Below are 22238 nucleotides of genomic sequence, written 5' to 3' on the forward strand. Positions count from 1 at the left end.
GAATAAAGGACTGAAACCGCGTGAGCAGGTAACGACTCCAAGCTGGGGAAAAGAGTTTCCAAAGGGAATAAATCCATTGGAAAGACATCGAGCTGACTCAAAAATGCATGTGTTGGGGAATATGCCAACACAGCAAAACTATCCGCAATGGATACTTCGGATAAAAATCCGGACTCAGGCTGGAAAGATTTGAACAAAACATCCCTACCGGGGAAAATGCATGTATTGGGGAATATGCCAACACAGCAAAACTATCCACAATGGATACTTCGGATAAAAAATCCGGACAAAAACAATCCACTAAGAGACTTCGTTGGGGATGTCTTAAAAAAAGACCCTCCTGGGGAAGCAGCGGGATGAGATGTTATCGATTACTGGGTAACAAGCTCAATGAGACATGTGATCTGATCACCGGTATAAGGGTGAGAGAACAACAAGCTCGGGAAGACCTAAAAAGGTATATCTCAACTCAGGAAAATCTGACTCCACAGGGGACCAAGGTCATAATAGGGAGCAGAAGGAAGGAACACCAGGGATACCGGTTACTGGGCATATAATAGGTGACCAACCAAAGCGTGAATTGGGGAATATTCCCAAAACACTCATCATCCAAAAAGGAGGGCTGAAAAAGCAAACTCAACTTACAGGATGGACATTCGATTCCACAAAGGGAATACGAATCTTACTCGAATGGGGAAGAACAAAAGACTTCGACCAAAGAGTGCATGAGATATATTATTTATTACCGTCAGAACGTAGATAATATACTCGCATGGAAGATTATCCACAACCGGTTACTGGGTTAATAAAGGATAAATCGACCGAAAAAGAAAGGCATCGGGATACCAAAACTAGGTATATAATGATGACCAATCAAAGGGAGAAACAATCATTATCGTCAAAGGATAAATGAGAGCTGACTCACTGGGGATACATTGACAAAGGCAACGATCCAGGAGAAATATCACCGGTTACTGGGAGATATGCTCAAAAAAAGGGGAGTAACAAACATCACCGGCAAACGGTAAATGAAAGAGGACCCACTGGGGATAAAATTGCTTAATCAGAGCAATTATCCGAAAGAGGGAGGGAATATCAATACCGAATATTGGATAATGATAATCGTCAAAGAGGGGATTACATCTACCGGATACTGGGTAGAAAACCACGTAAAAGGACATTCGATTCCAAAACAGGGATACGAATCTTACTCAACTGGGGAAAGACAAAAGGCTTTGACCAGAGAGTGCATGAGATATATTATCTATTACCGTTAGAACGTAGATAATATACTCGCATGGAAGATTATCCACAACCGGTTACTGGGTTAATAAAGGATAAATCAACCGAAAGAGAAAAGGCATCGGGATACCAAAACTAGGTATATAATGATGACCAATTCAGGAGAGAAACAATCGTTACCAACAACAACAGGGTAGACGAAAGATGACTCGCTGGGGATAAATTGCGAGCGCAAGGCAATTATCCAGGAAAAAGAGGGAATATCAACATCGAATACTGGATGAAGATAACCATCAAGGAGGAGATTACACCTACCGGATACTGGGTAGGAAACCACAGAAGAGTAACCGTCATCAACCAGGACGAACAACAATGGTTAACTCTGCGAAGGAAGGAACATAGGGTTTACAACTACCGGTATAAGGGTAGAAAACCACAAACTCCGCTAGGGGAAGAAAGTAGGATTTACAACTACCGGTATAAGGGTAGCAAACCGCAAACTCCGTTGGGGAGGGAAAAATGGGATTTACAACTACCGGTATAAGGGTAGAAAACCACAAACTCCACTGAGGATAAGGTGAATAATTACTGATTACTGAGCAATTATTCATTTACCACAGGGAAACACCAGAGACAGTCACAAAAGGCCAATTTAGGATCAAACCAAAAAGGCAAACTGAATCAAGACTCATCCTAATGATGATATAACTCAATAGGGGAAACCATCCCAATATATGTGTTGGGAGGAAGCAAAAACAACCGTCGTCCACGAGGATATAACCCAGTGGGGAAATGGCAGGAAAGATAAACACTTTCTGCTTAAGGGGCTGACTCTACATGGAGGGATCAGACACCGACATCTGCTTGGGGAGATATATATATCACCAAATAGCAGGAGACAACAAACAACGATATATGGCAAAGAATGCAACATGAATATCTGAATGTTATAATTATGCATGTATATGCGTGATTTATGTTTGATGAATGCTGACAAATAGACATATCTAACACAAACAGGTCCAGGAATCAACCACCCGGTACTACATCTCAAGAGAGAAAGCCAGGATCACCGGAGAATATCCAATCTGCCGGGGATCAGAGACAACAATACCTCTGTAGGGATGAATCATCAGTCTCAGCTGAGGAAAGGAGATTCATTACACAGGAAGAAACTGCCACAAATGCAACTCTACTGGGAAATCCATCTGAGGGATATAAGAGGAATCTGGTGATCCAACACCAAGGACCAAACTCACCAAGGAAATCACACCTGCTGAGGAGAAAAGACCGCACAAGTAGAATCGGCCACACAAACAACTCTACTGGGGATTAGATATGCCAGGAAACAGCAATATCTCTACAGGGGATAACATCATCATAGATAAGATCCAACACACCAACAACTCCGCTGGGAATCTATCTGAGGAAGATAACATCATCATAGATAAGATCCAACACACCAACCACTCCGCTGGGGATCTATCTGAGGAAGGTAACATCATCAAAGATAAGATCCAACACACCAACAACTCCGCTGGGGATCTATATAAGGAAGATAACATCCTCATAGATAAGATCCAGCAAACCAACAACTCCGCTGGGGATCTATCTGAGGAAGATAACATCATCATAGATAAGATCCAACACACCAACAACTCCGCTGGGGATCTATCTGAGGAAGTGAAGGAATTCTGGGGATCAACCACCAAATATCGAACCTTCCAAAGAAAACACATCTGCTGAGGAGGGAAGACCACTGCTCTGCTGAAGGGAGGGGAGGTGCATAACCTCAACAAACACTTTGTTCGGGAGATTAAACCACAACAAATTCTGGAGAAAAAGAGGATACAGTCATGCCAGGGATATGAACAAATGTCTTACCCTGTTGGAAATCATGCCACCCTTGGGAGAGCACTGAGAATCCCTTAAGTATCCTTTCATCATTGTGAATGTTCACTTTGTTAAAAAACAATTTGTGAAAAATTCATTTATTTAAAACAATGATATTTTCTCAATTAAAACATGCAAAACATTTGTTGAATAGAAACAAATAAGAGTGCAAATAATTGGATAAAGGCTCAAATTTATTTGATGGAATGGTAGTCTGCAAATGGCAAGACCCCATAGATCTTTACAAGTTTGAAATTGGTGATATATATTGGAAAAGGGCTACATTAAACATAATGACCATTTCTCCATCAATTCCGAGTTCGATGTATTTGAAGCTTCAGTTGACATTGAATGAACAAGAATCTCTGATGGATGACAGTTGTAGAACACAGTCTTGTCAGGGTGCAGTTACTTGCCAAATCCCTAATTTTTGCCTAGATTGCCCCAGGATGAGGTACTCAATCTAGCGGGATGCATATATTCATTTTTTTATGTCTCTAACTTTTGCCTGGATCGCCCTTTCGGGTTTTCAATCCACCGAGACGCTCATTTTTGCCTAAGCCGCCCTTTCGGGTTTTCAACTTAGCGAGCCATTCTGTTTTTATTTTTAGGCGAAGTATTTTTTGACAGCATCTGAATTCACAGGACGAGTGAAATCCTCCCCATCCATAGTTGTAAGTATCAAAGCACCGCCTGAAAACGCTCTCTTAACAACATATGAACCTTCATAGTTTGGAGTCCACTTGCCCTTGGAATCGGGCGGGAAAGACAAGACTTTCTTGAGCACAAGGTCACCTTCTCGGAACACACGAGGCTTGACCTTCTTATCAAAAGCTTTCTTCATTCTCTGCTGATATAACTGACCATGGCACATGGCAGTCAATCTTTTCTCTTCTATCAAACTCAATTGGTCATAACGACTCTGAATCTATTCAGAATCAGTCAACTTGGCCTCCATCAAGACTCTCATTGATGGGATCTCCACCTCTACTAGGAGTACGACCTCCATGCCATAAACAAGAGAAAAAGGGGTTACCCCTGTTGAAGTACGGACAGATGTACGATATCCATGCAAAGCAAATGGCAGCATCTCATGCCAATCTTTGTACTTAACAACCATCTTCTGGATAATCTTCTTGATATTCTTATTAGCAGCTTCAACAGCCCCATTCATCTTGGGTCTGTAAGGAGAAGAATTATGGTGTACAATCTTGAACTCACTACACAACTCTTTCATCATCTTGTTATTCAGATTAGATCCATTATCAGTAATGATCTTATCTGGCACACCATAACGGCATATGAGTTGATTCTTGATAAACTTCACAACCACCTGCCTGGTCACATTTGCATATGATGCGGCTTCAACCCACTTAGTGAAGTAATCAATTGCTACGAGAATAAACATGTGTCCATTGGACGCTTTCGGCTCAATCATGCCAATCATGTAAATTCCCCACATAGAGAAAGGCCATGGTGATGAAATCACATTCAGAAGTGTCGGAGGAATATGAATCTTATCCATGTAAATCTGACACTTATGGCATTTCTTCACATATTTGCAGCTGTCAGCCAATAGTAGCCTGCTCTCAATATCTTTCTAGCCATGGCATGTCCATTGGAATGAGTACCAAATGAACCTTCATGAACCTCAGTCATCAACAGGTCTGCTTCGTGTCTATCCACGCATCTGAGCAGAACCGTGTCAAAATTTCTCTTATAAAGCACTTTGCCATTGAGGTAGAAACTGCCTGACAATCTCCTCAAAGTCTTCCTATCTTTCACAGATGCCCCAGGCGGGTAAACCTGGTTCTGAAGGAAACACTTGATGTCATAATACCATGGCTTATCATCTTTTGCTTCTTCAACTGCAAATACATGAGCTGGTCTATCCAAGCGCATCACGGTGATATTGGGAACTTCATTCCAATATTTAACCATAATCATCGAAGCGAGCGTAGCAAGAGCATCCGCCATCGGATTATCATCTCGAGGAATATGATGGAAGTCAACCTCAGTAAAGAACGTTGAAATCCTCCTCGCATAATCTCTATATGGAATAAGACCAGTCTGATTCGTCTCACATTCACCCTTGATCTGATTGACAACGAGGGCCGAATGACCATAAACATCAAGATGCTTGATCCTTAGATCAATGCATTCTTCCAATCCCATAATACAGGCCTCGTACTCAGCCATATTATTCGTGCATTTGAAAGTTAGCCTTGCTGTAAAAGGAATATGTGTGCCCTGAGGAGTAATGATCACTGCCCCAATACCGTTTTCGTACTGATTTACAGCGCCATCAAATACCATACTCCATCTGGAACCAGGCTCTGGCCCTTCATCGAGTGTAGGCTCATCACAATCTTTCATTTTCAAATACAGAATTTCCTCATCTTGGAAGTCATACTGAACTGACTGATAATCCTCAATCGGCTGATGTGCCAAGTGGTCAGCCAAGATACTACCTTTAATAGCCTTCTGAGCTCGATACTCAATATCATACTCAGATAACAACATATGCCAACGGGCAATTCTCCCGGTTAAAGCAGGCTTCTCAAATATATACTTGATTGGGTCCATTCTGGATATCAACCAAGTTGTATGATTTATCATATACTGGCGTAAACGCTTAGCGGCCAAGGCCAGAGCACAGCATGTCTTTTAAAGCATCAAGTATCGAGACTCACAATCAGTGAACTTCTTACTCAGGTAGTAAATAACATACTCTTTCTTTCCTGATTCGTCTTGCTGACCAAGGACACAACCCATTGAGTCTTCAAGAAATGTCAGATACATGATCAACGGTTTTCCTTCTATAGGCGGAGATAGGATCGGAGGTTCAGACAAATACTCTTTGATACTATCGAAAGCTTTCTGGCAATCTTTGGTCCAATCATGAGACTGATCTTTCCGGAGGAGCTTGAATATCGGCGCACATGTGGCAGTCATGTGGGATATGAATCTGGAAATATAATTCAAGCGGCCAAGAAAACCTCGGACTTGCTTCTCAGTTTTGGGCGCAGGCATCTCTTGTATTGCTTTGACCTTTGCAGGATCAACCTCAATACCTCTTTCGCTGACAATAAAGCCCAATAACTTGCCGGAACGGACTCCAAATGTACACTTGTTGGGATTCAGACGAAGCTTGAACTTCCTCAAACGCTGAAAAAGCTTCACCAAGTGCTCTACATGTTCAACTTCCGTTCTTGACTTAGCAATCATATCATCAACATATACCTCAATCTCCTTGTGCATCATATCATGGAACAAGGTAGTCATAGCTCGTTGATACGTGGCTCCGGCGTTCTTCAAACCGAAGGGCATCACTCGATAACAGAATGTTCCCCAAGGTGTGATGAATGTTGTCTTCTCCATATCCTCGGGTGCCATCTTAATTTGATTATATCCGGAAAATCCGTCCATAAATGAGAAGACTTTGAATTTAGTTGTATTGTCTACAAACATATCAATATGTGGTAGAGGGAAATCATATTTCGGACTAGCTTTATTCAAATCTCTATAACCCACACACATACGGACTTTTCCGTCTTTCTTAGGCACGGGCACAATATTGGCCACCCATTGAGGATACGTAGAAGTCACCAGAAACCCCGCATCCATTTGCTTCTGAACTTCCTCTTTGATCTTTACTGCCATATCAGGATGAGTTCTTCTGAGCTTCTGCTTCATAGGCACGCACTCAGGCTTCAAAGGCAGGAAATGTTGCACAATATCTGTATCTAGACCCGGCATGTCTTCATACGACCAAGCGAAGATATCAACATATTCTCGTAGCAATTCGATCAACCCCTTCTTGACAGATTCTTCCAGGAGTTCCCCGATCTTCACATCTCGCATACAATCTTCAGACCCCAAGTTGACTGCTTCCAGATTCTCAAGATGCGGCTGAATGATCTTCTTTTCATGCTCAAGTAGATGGGTAATCTCATCAGGAATCTCTTCAACATCATCTTCCTCTGCCTCAAATACAGGGAACTCAAAATTGGGAGATGGCGTTGGATCATTATGTTCGATGGGTGTAGAAATCAACCTGCATAATGATTTTGGATATGAAAAGCTTTTTAGAAATCAAACAAGGCAAATCATTATGCAGATGAAAAGATTGATTTTATTCTTTTTTAGGGTTTTATGTGATCACCAATTTCATGCAAAAAAGCGAAAAGGGAAAATAATTGGAAAAACAAACATTTAACATGAATTTATTGAATGAAAATATCATTGTATTTATGTTGCCAACAATGTCATCACTTCTCCTTTTGGCATGGGAGAAGGGTTTTTAAACAAAGTGATCATTACGTTGACTTGTGGACAACTGTAGGAACATTCACAACGACCCAATTGTTGCAGATCCCTCCAGGGATGACAAAATTGTCAGAATCCTCTACATCCTCTTCCAAGACAGCAACAGCTTCTTCCTCCTGACCAATGTGGATAAAACCTCCACTCTTGAACAACCCTTTCTCATTGAAGACCCCAGAAGAAAAGCCTATGCCAGGGCAGCCCTGGATCATGTTGACAGATTTCCCATGCTCAGGCAATGGGTTCTTCTTAACATTAGGACCTACGTCCTCAAAGCACAGAATGCCACACCTCATAAGGTCTTGAACCTTGGTCTTCAACGGAAAAAAATTCTCCACGTTGTGGCCGGGAGCACCAGAGTGATATACACAATGCAATTCAGGCTTATACCACCACTGAGGGTTAGCAGGTATAGCTGGCGGGTCTCTCGGAGTAATCAACTTCCTCTCTATCAAAGAGGGATATAGTTCTGCGTACGTCATCGGAATAGGATCGAAAGTGATCTTTTTCCTCTCATAACTCGTGCTGGTTTGATTACTGTTGCGAGGCTGATAGGCCTGCTGTTAAGGACGGTGCTGTTGTTGTTGATATTGCTGAGATGGTTGTTGATTATTATTATGCTGCTGATACTGCTGATTGTCTCTGAAGACAGGTGCTATATGAGCCACCTGGTGCTGATTACTGGCAGGACGCACAGTCTTCCTCCTCACAGAGGGTCTTCTAGATTTAACATAGGAGGTTACAGCATGTGCCTCTCCATCTTTCTTCTTTGCAAACGCCCCATACCGTTTGGCAGAAGAGCCTTCTTCCTTGGTTAGACGTCCATCTCTAACCCCTTCTTCTAGACGCATCCCCATATTCACCATCTCGGTGAAGTCAGAAGGAGCGCTAGCAATCATCCGCTCATAATAGAATGAACTCAAGGTCTTCAGAAAGATCTTAGTCATTTCCTTCTCTTCTAGCGCATAATCTGCGCTGCCAACTCTCGCCACCTCTGGGCATACTCTTTGAATGTTTCCTTGTCCTTCTGGGACATGGCCCTTAGCTGATCTCTATCGGGAGCCATATCCACATTGTACTTGTGTTGCTTGACGAAGGCCTCGCCAAGGTCATTGAAGGATCGGATGTTCGCACTGTCCAAACCCATATACCAACGCAGAGCTGCACCGAACAGACTGTCCTTAAAGTAGTGTATGAGCAACTGGTCATTATCAGTCTGAGTTGACATCTTCCTGGCGTACATGACCAGGTGGCTGAAAGGACAGGTGTTCCCCTTGTATTTTTCAAAGTCAGGGACCTTGAATTTCACAGGAATTTTCACATTGGGAACCAAGCATAATTCGGCAGCAGACTTGCCAAAGAGATCCTTTCCTCTAAGAGTTTTCAATTCCTTGCGCAGCTCGAGAAATTGGTCGTTCATAGCATCCATCTTCTCATGAACATCTGGGCCCTCAGATGGCTCAGAATGATAGATGGTGTCGTCTACCCTAGGCACGGTATGCACGACAGGAGGAGGAACAGCAAGGACCAGGCTAGATGCTGGCATAGAAGCAAAAGTTGGAGCAGGGCCCTCAGGCATGAAATTGGGAGGCATCCCCCACGAAAACCCGGCTGGCATAGCTGTCGGAGCAAAGTGTGCACTGGCTGCGGGCACAGTTAAGGAAACAATCTCAGAGATGATTGTCCTTTGGGGAGGAGTTGAAGGTGTTGGAGAAGACTGGTTCTGAGCAGCCAGGAACGATTCCGTCAAAGCACTCAGTTTGGCGACTTCTTCTTTGAGTTCACGGTTCTCTTGCTTTAGATGATCCATCAGTCTGGAAGAGTTGGCTCTAGTGTAGTACCGGTGAGTCAGCTTGTCTTCAAAATAAATGAAGAGCACAGAGTTAGACCACAGGACCAGAAGTCGGGAACCAAACCTGCTTATGCATATGATGCATGCAATGCTTGTGCACATGATTTATTTTTATTTCAAAGGAACTTTAGGGTTTTATTTGCAAATTTTGGAAATATTAAACATTTATCACATATAGAAATATCTCATCAAATAGCATCAGGGAAAAGAAGTACAACATTGTCAATCATATACAAGAGAAAAGGAAAATAAACATCCTATGGATCCCTAGAAGCTCGGGACACAGGAAGAACAGATGCGCGAAGCCTCTTCACTTCCCTCTCATACGCTGCCTCCATATTTGCCTTTTCCTTGGCGAGTCGGTCATACCTCCTCTTCCAAAACTTGGAAGACTGAGGAAGTAGAGAAGTCCATGTATCATTAGGATCATCAATAACCTGATGCTCGAGGAACTCTATCAGAGCATCCTTTTTCTTAATCTGCTGAAGCAACTCTTCCCTTTCACGGATCCAGGCACGTGATAGGTCTTCGTCACTCAACTCCTCTACTCCTTGGTTAGGGAGGGTTGAAGGCCCAGCCACAACCAAAGGTGTAGGTCTCGGATAATTGTAAGGCATGAGATACTCAGATGCTCTCTTCCTTACCCAAGTAGTGTAAGGCTCCAAAGCAATGCAATTCTTAGGACCCAACTCCTTCCTTCCTTTCTTATGAACCTTGCGCCAAGCGCGAACCATTCTGGCCTTCAAGCCTTGGGGATCTTTACCCTCCTGAAAGAACACACCCTCTAAAAGAATGTTATTAGGTTTATCCTTTAGGGGGAACCCAAGCTGACGACGTGCCAAAACAGGGTTGTAGTTAATCCCACCACATGTACCAAGAAAAGGCACATTGGAGAATTCACCACAAGAGTCAATAATCTGCACACCATCATATACCTGGTTATACCAAGAGATATCATCATTAGTGAGAGACATAAGTCTCGTGGACCACCGTAGACATCCCTTGTTCTCCTTGAAAGCGACCGTATGAGGTAAGTGAGAAATAAACCACTTATACAACAGAGGCAAACAGCACACAATAGCACCACCACCCTTTGTATTCCTCATATGCAAAGAGAAATAGGTATCACCCAACAGAGTAGGAACGGGATTAAGAGCAGAGAAGCTCCTAATAACGCTCACATCCACAAACTTATCGATGTTGGGGAACAATACCAACCCATACATGAGAAGTACAAATATGGCTTCAAAGGCATCCTCACTCATGGCCTTCCCATAAACAGTAGCTTGAGCAATGAGGAACTCAGAAGGGATACCTTGAATTCCATCTTTGGTAGTCATATGAGCACCCACCAGGGATTCATCTATGTGCAACATGTCAGCTATCTCTCAAGAAGTAGGAATACTCTCCAAGCCACTGAACGACAACTGATCCAGAATAGGTATACCCACAAGATAGGCATACTCCTCAAGGGTAGGCAAAAGCTGAAAGTCCGGAAACGTGAAGCAACGGTACAGAGGATCATAAAACTGCACCAATACACTCATCAGACCTTCATCCACCTGAGTAGTCAGAAGAGGAAGAAGTTTCCCAAAACGAGCCTTGAAACCCAAGGGATCTAATACATAGGATGTTAGATTCCTTAACTCTTTCAAATCGGGCTGTCTGAAGCTGTACTTCTTTGTATTCCTTCTTTGCCTTTCCATGTCTGAAAATTTTGCAAATAAACCCCTTAAGTTCCTTGAAAATTTCTTTTTTTTATTGATGATATGGGTGAAGATGAATGCATGAATGCATGAATGCAAAAATCACACTCAAGGATCAAGCAAAGCACACCAAACAAAGGTCATGGGATGGATCATATTATCCTTAATATCAATCATCCATTTTGGTGGAATATGGTTTACACCTTATCAACACCCAAGTTCCATTGATATTAAGGATGTATGAACGGATCGACCATGAATCAAGGGTTTGTTGCAAGTCACGAGCATGGAGTCTCGGTTAAGAACCACCCAAAGGGAGTGTACTAGGGTTTAAACCTGCCAAACATGTTCTACAAGAGGTTCCCATAGTCATCATCCCACTTTCGGATATTATCGGAGAAACGACTACTCGCATTCCAAAAATATTCTCAAGAAAGACTCTTATGAGTGTAGTATCGCGTAACAATCGTATCAAATCTTACATTTGAACGACCTCCGCACTACATCCTAAAAATAGGCCAAGATGGGTTTGGTAAACTAAGGTCCTTGGCTTCTAAGGTCTATATTGGAAAGAGTAATGTCTAACCACAACTTACTTGTGTGACATTATTGATCCCAACATGACCTCCACCAAGTGAATGGACTCGCAAGTCAACTTGCTAAGGAATAACTCCACATAAGTCGACAAGACTACGCCATTCTCCTATCCTAAGTGCACTCGAGTTCGGGTATAGAACTCATCTCACAAAGATCACCAAGCACACAAGCAATTAATATATCAAGCAATTCAATCATTACATACAATACAGTAATCCCAAATTGCACAAAAATATGTCACAAACAATATAATACAACAAGTGTGAAAAGTTGGCAAAACCCACTAGGGAGAGTATTTCCCCAGCAGAGTCGCCACTTTTCTGTAGCGGTGTATTCGTTACCATTGGAGATATTGACTAAATCCAAGGTAAATCATACCAAGTCGAGTCGCCACCACACTTCTATTTATCCAAAGGAATGGTTAGAAAGCGAACAAAAACCTAAAAGTTTTACAAACAAAACTAGTAAAAGAAACAGAGATCTGGGTAAGGGGGTTGGTTATGCAATGGGAAGGTGTTAGGCACCCAAAACATCCTAGGTACTCCTAGGGAGCCCTTTTCATACTTGTTGCAAAGGTTATTTATTTTGTGAAAATTTTTATTTGTGCAAACATGATTGAAGAGATGAGAAAAGAATATACAAGTTTATTTACATTTTGTGTTTGGATGGATAAACCCATTGCCTACGTACCCTCTTATGAAAAGATTAGGATCAAAACCTCGTAGTTCGGGTAAAAAATCTCAAAAAACAAATGAGTGGATTGATTGGTCCAAAAGCCTTAAGGTCTTTTGTTATCAAAGGGAGAAAACTCAACCTGAAAAACCACAAGTCGACCATGTGAGGATAGCTTCAACATGGTAGTGAGGGGTTAACCCTATAATAAGCATGGAAGGCTCATTGTCCATCACTAAGGACAAAGGTGAGTATTACATCTACCACAAAGATAACTCAAACCTAATAGCTAAAGGTTATGAAAAATTTGATTAAGAAGTGATCATTGAAACCACAAAAGAAACATTTGAATGGGTTATATTTACCAATTAGAAGTATGTACAAAAATGGTCAAAGTTGACTTAAAGATTCAATTCAAAATGAGTGTTATGAAAAGAAAGTTTGAAAATCAAAAGCATAAGGCTTAGGTTTCTAATGTTGAAAACAAAGTCAAATGTTTGCACAAAAAGTTTTTTGGCTTGGGTTAGGATGGAGAAATGAAGAATAAGGGGTAAGTCCTAAGGAAAACAAGAAGGTGATGGTTAAGAAATGAAACCACACTAGGAGTTCCTCTCTTGAGATCATATAGATGATCCAAGTGGTTCCCATCCTTTGGAATAAGCAAGCACAAAGCATAAGCAATCAAACAAGTCTCATAAGAGATCCTCAATGTATCTTGTAACTTCCACAGGGAATGAACATGATAATGATTTTCAAATCAAGCACAAATGGAAACTCCTAGTTCAAGAGCTTACACATCAAAAGTTCACAAGCAAACAATCATCACACACTATATACATACAAGAAGCTCAAACAAAAGGGCAGGCTTTAGTCAAGAGGGGTCATATCAACCTCGACAAACAAGCCAAACTGTACAAGGGTAATATGTAGCTCTTAACCACTAACATTGAGAGTTAGGGTGATACTGATCAAAATGGAAATGAGGATGACACCTCATGCTCTTAACCCTGGTCGGGGTGAGCTCATGATAAAGAAAGCGTGGGGATCCAGAAAGTGAGATCCTCTTCCACTTGACAGACACTGGACAAAGATCTTGGGTACATGTTCAAAAGCATCAGCACGTAGTGCGAGCATAATGAACGACTCACTGAATAACGGGGGATTGGCTACTAATCCCTTTTATCCGTCAATTGCCTCACTCTTGGAGGTCTTATCAAGTAGCACATGCCTCATCTTGGAGGTCTTTGGCACAATTGTAAACAAACACAAACAGAGCCTCTGAAGGAGGACTTGCCAGCAAAATGCCTGCCAAAAAGGTGACAGGACTTCCAGACTACATGGAGTAAGAAGATAACTACCTAAGTGGTGTATCAACCACAATCCAAAGCTCAAGCAAGAGCTAAAAGCAAGCAACTAAGGTACCTGAAATCGTGTCCTCAAGCTCTCATATGCTCCAGATCTACTCCACTATACTTCTGTTGAAGCTTTGTGCAAGAAACAATGGTTGAAAACACTTGCATTCACCTCAATTTCAAATTTCCATCAACATGAGAGTGCACACGAACAACTTGAATTATGGTTGAATTGCTCCAATCAATGGTTGATTCTTGTTCAATGAAGCATGATAATCAAGAATCTACAAGAATTTTTGGTGTTTGTGTGAAGAAATTGGAAATTCGAAGAGAGATAAAAATGAGAGAATTCTTGAATTTTTGATCTGAAATTTTCTGTTATGGTTGTTAGGATTAGGGTTTGGTATTTATATGCCCTGCTAATGATGCTGCTAATCACTTAAGTCATTCACTAATCATGATTAAAGAGATATGAAGTGATTTGCAAAATTGCACATGAAGCTCATGAAGCCATATTACACATGTACAGTCCCATGCAAGGCTTGGAATTCACTTAAAATCAACCATGGAATGTTGTTTTGCTTGTATCATAAGCCAAATTTGAATTATGGAAATTCCCTCCAAAATGATCACATGAGAAATGATGAGCATACACACTTTCCCCATGCATGGCAAAGGCTATTTTAAGATGTCTTGATCAATAGAAACATTTTGCAAAAGGAATGGACCAAATTGGAGCTTTGTATCAAAAGTTATGCCATTTTGAATTTCCATGCACACCTTGTGATCAAATGACCATAACTTCTCAACCATACATCATATGGACATGAATTAGGACTTTTTGAAAAGGGGAGACAAAGATCTACAACTTTCATATTCACTAAAAATCCATTTGAAACTTCTTTGACATTGACAAGTCAAGTTGAATGTGGACCAAAAACTTGCCAAATTTGGAAACTTTGAATTACAGGTCATTTTCCATTTTTAGTAACTTTTGCCATGACCTTTGAATCTTCAAGATGGAAGTTTAGAATGATGAATAGGCCTGATTTGAACATGATTGAGGTGTCTCAACTTATTTCCCCCACCTCATAGCATTCAGTTAACTGCACAGTTGAATTTTTGGTCTTTAGATGACCTGGTGCTTGCTTGAGCTACAAACAAAAATGTAAATGACATATTTTTGTGCTTTTGGTTAGTAAACAAAAATGAGAAAAGCAATGATATACAATTCAAGCATGCTTTGTGATCTTAAACCACTCACAAGAGATCCCTACCCAAAGGGAAAGGGAGCCAAGATGCTCAAAGATCCTTGAAGCTATGCAATGCAATGCTTTGATGCCATGAGGGGTCTTAGGGACAAAATTGGGGTCTTACACTATCCCATTAAATATTGCATTCAAAGCTTTAGAGTTTCCAAGAGCAAGATCATCCTCCTCCTTGGACCATTGTTCTTCAGGCTTCTTCTCAGTAGTGGCTTTTCCTTCTTTAGTAATGACAAGATGCACCCGACCTGTTAACACAGCTTTCCAAGCCTTGTTATCAAGAGATTTCAGAAAAGCTACCATTCGAGGTTTCCAATAGTCATATTTAGAACCATCCAAAATTGGTGGCCTATGAACAGATCCTCCATCTCTCTCCATTGTACCAGAAAGTATTGTCCCTAGATCTCACCCAGAACCAGAGCAGGATGCCTGCTCTGATACCAATTGAAATTCTGGTATCAGATATAAGATGTCGAAGGTAATGTCACGACACTAATATCTGTTAACACACAAAGGATAAAGATACATAATGGTAAAGCAAATCACACAAGCAATTGTTAACCCAATTCGATGCAACTCACCTACGTCTGGGGGCTACCAAGCCAGGAAGGAAATTCACTAAAATAGAATTAGTTCAAAGACTCTCCGTACACTTCAACAAGTTACAGTCTTTCTCACCTAATCTCTACCCGTGCAATTTCTACCTAAGCACTCTTAGATATGAGAACTCACTCACTTCCTTGCAATCACACACCAGTGATTTTAAACAACAATCCCTTGAGAAAAGAAAATACTTTTCAATTACACACTCTTGATTTTACTTCACAGTTTCAATCAAGAAGACACACTCTTGATCTTGCTTCACAGCTTTGATCAAGAAGACACACACTCTTGCTTAACAGCTTTAGAGTGACAAATTACAACCACAAATCAGTCAAATTCAATCATCAATGGATGACTTGAATGACCTACAAGTCTTACGACTAAACAGACACAAACCCTAGCTTTCTCTCTGTATTCCGCTCAGTCTTGGTTGTGTGTTCAAACAGGTTTTCTAAGTCCCTTTTTATATAAGCATCCAGCTGGGCTTGAACATCTTGAAAACCCTAAATCTATTTTCCAATCAAATCTTTTTATAACAGCTGGTTAGATCTCCTTGGAAAATAAGTAAATCTGGTTGTCATCCATGATTGAATGCGCCAGCTAATCAGATCTTCAATCATACAAAGATTGCCATTAATTGTGCAATCATAAAACACCAGACATTCACACTGAATGTTCTGTGTACAGGATGTCATGACATCGGGTCTGACATCCTGGAAAAATCCTGCATAATCCAATAATTCCTCTTATAACTTTTAGCAGGTACAACCATATCAGATGTCATGACCTTGTGTATGTCATCTGAAGCAATCCTGCATGAACATGTCTTTCATTTAAGCTCCAGCAGGTACATCCAATATCAGAAGCCATGGCATTGTATGTGGCATTCTGAAACAATCCTGCATGCACATGTTCTTGAACTCTAGCAGGTACATAGGATATCTCATGTTAAGACATCACACATGACATCTTGTGAACACTCTTTGTTTTACCAAAATTGCTGCCAACACTAAGAATCAACAGCTAAGGAAGCTTATATGCAGTGGGTTAAAGAAAGGGTTGAAGAAATTTTGTTACCATTTCCATTTGAGCCATCTATGAACATTCCACAACCTGTGCTTGTAGTTATTCCTACCTCTGAGGTTGGAAAACTCAAGGAGACTATCAAGAGCTTAGAGAAAGATAATGTTGATCTTCGATCTAATCTTGTTAGGCTTACGAGGGAGAAAGAAGACTCGGTGCTTAACCTCAACCAGAATAGAGACATGAGATCCCAAGTAGTGTAAGAAACCCAAAAGGAGCAGTTCAAGAGGAGGAAAGTAGGTGATGCTTTGAAGGGAACCATTGACAGTTTGTTCATCAAGAAGAAACATCTCGTTGACGTACAATATTAAGCCTGCAAGATGGAAATCAGTTGCCAAGACCAGCTCAAGAAGCTTCGAGAATAGTTAGAGAGTTACAAGAAGGAGTTGAAGGAAGAAAGAATTCGTACTAAGAAGTGAGAGGTTTATTTATCTCAGAACTAGAGAGAACTCGACAAGCGATTTGAAGAGGTTCGAGGGTTGAAGGATTAAACACATTAGAGTAGAGAGAATACTGATCGACTTCAGCAAGAAGCTATGCATTGGGAAATAAAAAGTCGTCATCTACAAGTTCTCTTGGATCATAAAGAGGAGGTGCTACAAGACCTTTTGAGTAGGCCAACTTAGTCCATGCCTCAAGAATATGTAGTAGTGGTTGACCCGATTTCAGTGGATGCTTAGTTATGTTTGAGGGGTTTCATTGTTATCTTGTTGAACATACTTGATGTATCCCTTGGGGCAAGGATGTGATAAATGTAATTTTTGTTTAACTGTTATGAAATAAAAGGGTTTTATTCATTATCAGTTTTATATTGCATCTTTATTTCCCATGCTTTATGATTTCTTGCAACAAATATAAAGACTCGAGAATTTCCTTGGAAAACCATATAATAATCAAAAAATCTTTTACATAAACATCCCACTCATTCATATGCACTTTTCTATCCAAAATGAAAAATGCTTACCTCCGTCCTCATCCTCTTCAGAGAGACGACGACTCACTGGTACTTCACCAGATCCCGCAAACAGATAATTATGTCTGATTTTGAACAAGAGAGCGCTGCAACAAGGGAGGATCTAGCTTTTCTTTAAGGACATATAGGTACCATTCTGGAACATCTGCAAACTTAGAGGGACAACATTGTTGTTATCAATCAAGTTGATGCTACTATAGTGACTTTTGTTACCGAGACAACTCTGGTTGTGATGGATCCTACTGATCCTGTTGTTCAACCTGTTGCTATTAGCCAACCCCTGTCTCAAGCTGGTCCCAATAGGTTTGTTATTGCCTACCCGTGGGGGATGCCTCATACCTACAATCCTCAGTTTGCTACAGGAAATCTGTTCATACCGTACCAATCCTATGTTGCTGCTCTTGCTAATGTGAGTGTTGATTTCCCGTGGGGGATGCCTAATCCTTATTCTGTTCAAGGGGTTGAAATAGAATAAATACTTGCTACAAACATTTATAATATTGATGATCAGGAACCTGTGTTTGGTACCCAATGTTGTGCTTCCACAAAAGTTCAAAGTACCCCATCTACCAAAGTACAAGGGTTTTAGTTGTCCTCACAATCATATTACTATGTACTGCAGAATGATGGCCTCTTACATTGATAATGACGAGTTGCTAATCCACTAATTCCAAGATAGTCTATCTGGAGCGTCTTTGGATTGGTACATGAATCTAGAACCAGGGAAGATAAGATCCTGGAAGGATTTGTCTGATGCTTTCTTGACCATTACAAGTACAATATAAACATGGCTCCTACCAGAGGAAACTCGTCTTTGGATTCAAAAAAATTCATTTTTCACAAATTTAACATCATTCCACATGTATTTGGATCCAAATACGTTCCCTATAAATAGAGGAATCTATTGCCTTCATTTGCAAGCTTCGGAGAGCCAAGAAACCCCTGCTGCAACTTGAAATTTTTCGAGAAAATTCAACTATCGTGTTTTAAGTTTCTGCCTGTTTCAATCCAATTTCTTGATTCGATTAGCTCCATCGGCATCCTTTGAAACTTTTGCAACAATTCTCAAGCTCTGATACCTTCTGAAGTGCTCTAACCAGATCGAGCTTCATCAACTTCTGATCACCATCTAGGCAAGGTAGCTTTGAGCATCATTTGAACTCAAATAAGTTACCATAATGTATTCTTTCACTCTCTGATGCTTTCCCCTAACTTATCTGGTGTTGATTGATCATGTTCATCATTTAATTTTATTTTTTGTGGCTTGCTTGTTTCTGAAACTTATTTGAAATTCCCTTTGCTCAATTCATATAAATGAATTTATAGTATGAGGTTGAATTCAAGATGAGAAGAGGATTACAATGTTGGTGGTCTCGTGTCTTGAATTTACCAAATGTTGAAACTCCGGTGAGAGCTCACCGAAGAAGACGACCGGAGTTTTCCTCAGGTGTTTTGAGTTTGAACTAGACACGTTGGCAAAATGAAATATTTTGATTGGTTGAATTTAAACTAGATCATGTGTTTGACTTACAGCGTGTTCCATCATGCATCCTAACCACTGAAGTGTTGAATCTGCCACGTCAATTAATGACGTGTGATCCAACGCTCCATATTTTTCTGATTTGAATTCTTTTTCTTTTATTATTTTAATTTGATTTTTTTAATTCGTAGTAATTTCATTTTTTATCCAAAAAATCCCAAAATAATTTCTAAAATTCTCTTTTATTTTTCTTCATCTGATTTTTATTTTTCCATATTTTATTTCATTATTTTCCTATTTTTCATGAATTTTCTATTTTCTCCTCTGTTTTAATTGGTTTAAAAATACTTTTCTGCATTTTAAAATTTTGAAAATTTTATTATATGTTTCTTATTTTATTTCCAACCTTCCATAGTTTTCTTGGCCATTTATTTGGTGTTTTGAAGGACTTTATGGATTTTCCATTTTATTTCTATTTTAAAATTCATTTAAAAATACCTTTGATGCATTTTTATTTTATTTAGTTATATTGATGTGACCTTATGAACTTCTGTTGGCCTTGGATCATGATGGCTTGGACTTCAAGTCTCATTAAACTCAATGGATCTTAGGTGTAGATGGGGTGAAAATCCTAATCCACCAAAATGGATGATTGATTTTGATGATGACTTGATCAAACTTTTGATCTAATTTGGGTGTGACTTCTTTTGATTCCTTCTTCTTCATCTCCTTCTTTTCCCTTTGATCAATTGGATAGCTTGTGTCCATCTTGTTCATGATGTGTGAATTGGTACTTAATGAACTTTCATCATTTCAAATTTACCTTCTAAGTGATCATGAATCATTTAATGTACTTTTGATTGGTGCATAAGTTTGTCCTAAGTGTCATGAAGTGTGGATCGAAGTAATGAACCATCCTCCTAGCCTTTGTGCTTGCTCGTCCGCTTTCTTTTTTGTGTGGCATGTCTTAAGGAGAATGATCTACATATCATTTCTCTAACATGTATTAACACAAACATTATTATTGACCGACCTCAGATGGTTGTGACTTCTACATAAGTACAATTACGATTGCTTAACATAGCGCTAAATTTGTCCCAAAGGCAATGACATTTTTATAAGTGAGATTGTAAGTCTCCCATTCCTCATTATATTGTGTGAAAATGTTGTTCCTTTTCCATTTGTGGGACCTAGTGGCATACTTGTTGATTTTATATAAGTTGGAGCCCTTCTCATAAATAATGTATAGGTTCATATTTTCATGCTTGTGAGTGGATAGTTAAGTGTTCTTCAAAAAATGATCAAAAAATCTTTTCATCTTTACTAACATCCCTTACTAACTATTCACTTATATTAACTTCTATTTTAATGTCATTTACTTTATGCTTTTATTTTTTATGTTATTTACTTTATGCTTTTATTTTTTATGTCATTTACTTTATGCTTTTATTTTTCATGTCATTTACTTTATACTTTATATTTAGAATTTCATATCATATTTTTTGTAATTATGTCATTTTGTTCTTTGTCCATTTGGACCTTTTCTTCATATCATCATAAAGAAGTTACTAATAAAAAAACCTAAAAATAATCTGGTTTCTCCTAACTCATGGACTTGTGGTTACTATCATTGGCATCATTGTGGAGTTATGGACTTAGAATTATGATCTTGACCCTTGCTTTGGGACTTGTGACTTGAGACCTTGGAATTCATATGATACCTTTGACTCTGGACTTCTCTATGAACACTTAGTCTGGTTAGTTTGGATTCATCTGATACATGGATTATTATTTGCTTATTTTGGCTTGCTTGAGGCTTAATCAAAAGGAGGGAATTATGGCTTGACTTATGTCATAAAGCTTTCTATCTTTTGGTTAGATCTTTCCTCCCTAGCTTTTACTTTATGCTTTAGGATAGGCTCTTCTTCTCCTCCCTTTCTTAAATTTTCAAATCTTCTCCCTCTTTTCAAAACATTCTTGTTTTTTCAAACTTGAATTATCTTTCTCAATAAACCATGACTTTTGTCAAGTGATTTTCAAAACCTTTTTCTTAATAAATGCGAATTCATCTTAAGCATATTTAGACCAATTTCAAAAGACTAAAAAATGCCTAACTCATTAAAACTATTTTGGGCCCTTGTTCATTTTTCCTTTTAAAAAATTTCTCAAGGCATTAGACATGAGTCATTTCCATACTTGAGATATAATTCTCCTATCTCCATAGTATTGATGATAATTCTTTTCCATCTGTGGGAGCTAGTGACATACTTGTTGATCCTTATCCAAGTTGGAGTCCTTCTCATGATGATGCAAAGTTCTCATACTTGTAGGTGACTAGTTGAGTATTCTCCTTAAAATGACAAAATGTCTTTTTCCATAAAAAAATGAATCAAAACAAACTCCCTTCACTACTTTTACCACGAACTAAGAGGTTTTGATCCTACATTGCATTTTGTTGGTACGTAGGCATGAGACTTAAAAAGTCTTGGCAAACACAAAAATAAATAAAATATACTTTTTTTCCCATTTGTCCAATCTTTTAACAAACAACACCCTTTTTAAACCAAAATGTTCACATTTTCAAAGAGGTTTCCATGGAGTACTATGAATGTTTAGGGTGTTAATACCTTCCCTTTCATAATCAACCCCCGGACCCTTGTTCTTTTTTTTAGTTTTATTTTAAAACTTCTTTGGGTTTTGTTCGTACTTTTTTGCCTTTCCTTTGGAAATAATAAAAACGCGATGGTGACTCTTGCTTTATGAGTTAGGTTAATCAATAGCGTAATCTCAAAAATTTTACCGCTACAGAAAAGTGGCGACTCTGGTGGGGAGTAGTCCCTAGTGGGTTAAGCCCATCTTTTTTTGTGTATATAATATGTTTGCTGTTGTTTGTTATTGCTTGTTCTGTCTGGTGCTTGGTGATATCTGTGTGGTGAGATAAATCCTATACCCGGACTTGAGAGCTCTTATGATAGGAGGGTGGTATAGTCATGTTTGGTTTACGTGGAGTTAATCCTTAATAAGATGACTTGATTCCCCCACTCAATGGAGGCCCCTTTGAGATTATTGATGTCACGTGAGTAGTCATAGTTGGAATTACTTTTTTCGACCTGGGATCCCGAGAAGTTGGGGACCTTAGAACCCTTAACCCATCTTGGACTTTTAGGACGTAGTGCGGTGGCTATTCAAGTGTA

This window comes from Lathyrus oleraceus, chromosome 7, assembly GCF_024323335.1.
Source record: "Lathyrus oleraceus cultivar Zhongwan6 chromosome 7, CAAS_Psat_ZW6_1.0, whole genome shotgun sequence".
Lineage (NCBI taxonomy): Eukaryota > Viridiplantae > Streptophyta > Magnoliopsida > Fabales > Fabaceae > Lathyrus > Lathyrus oleraceus.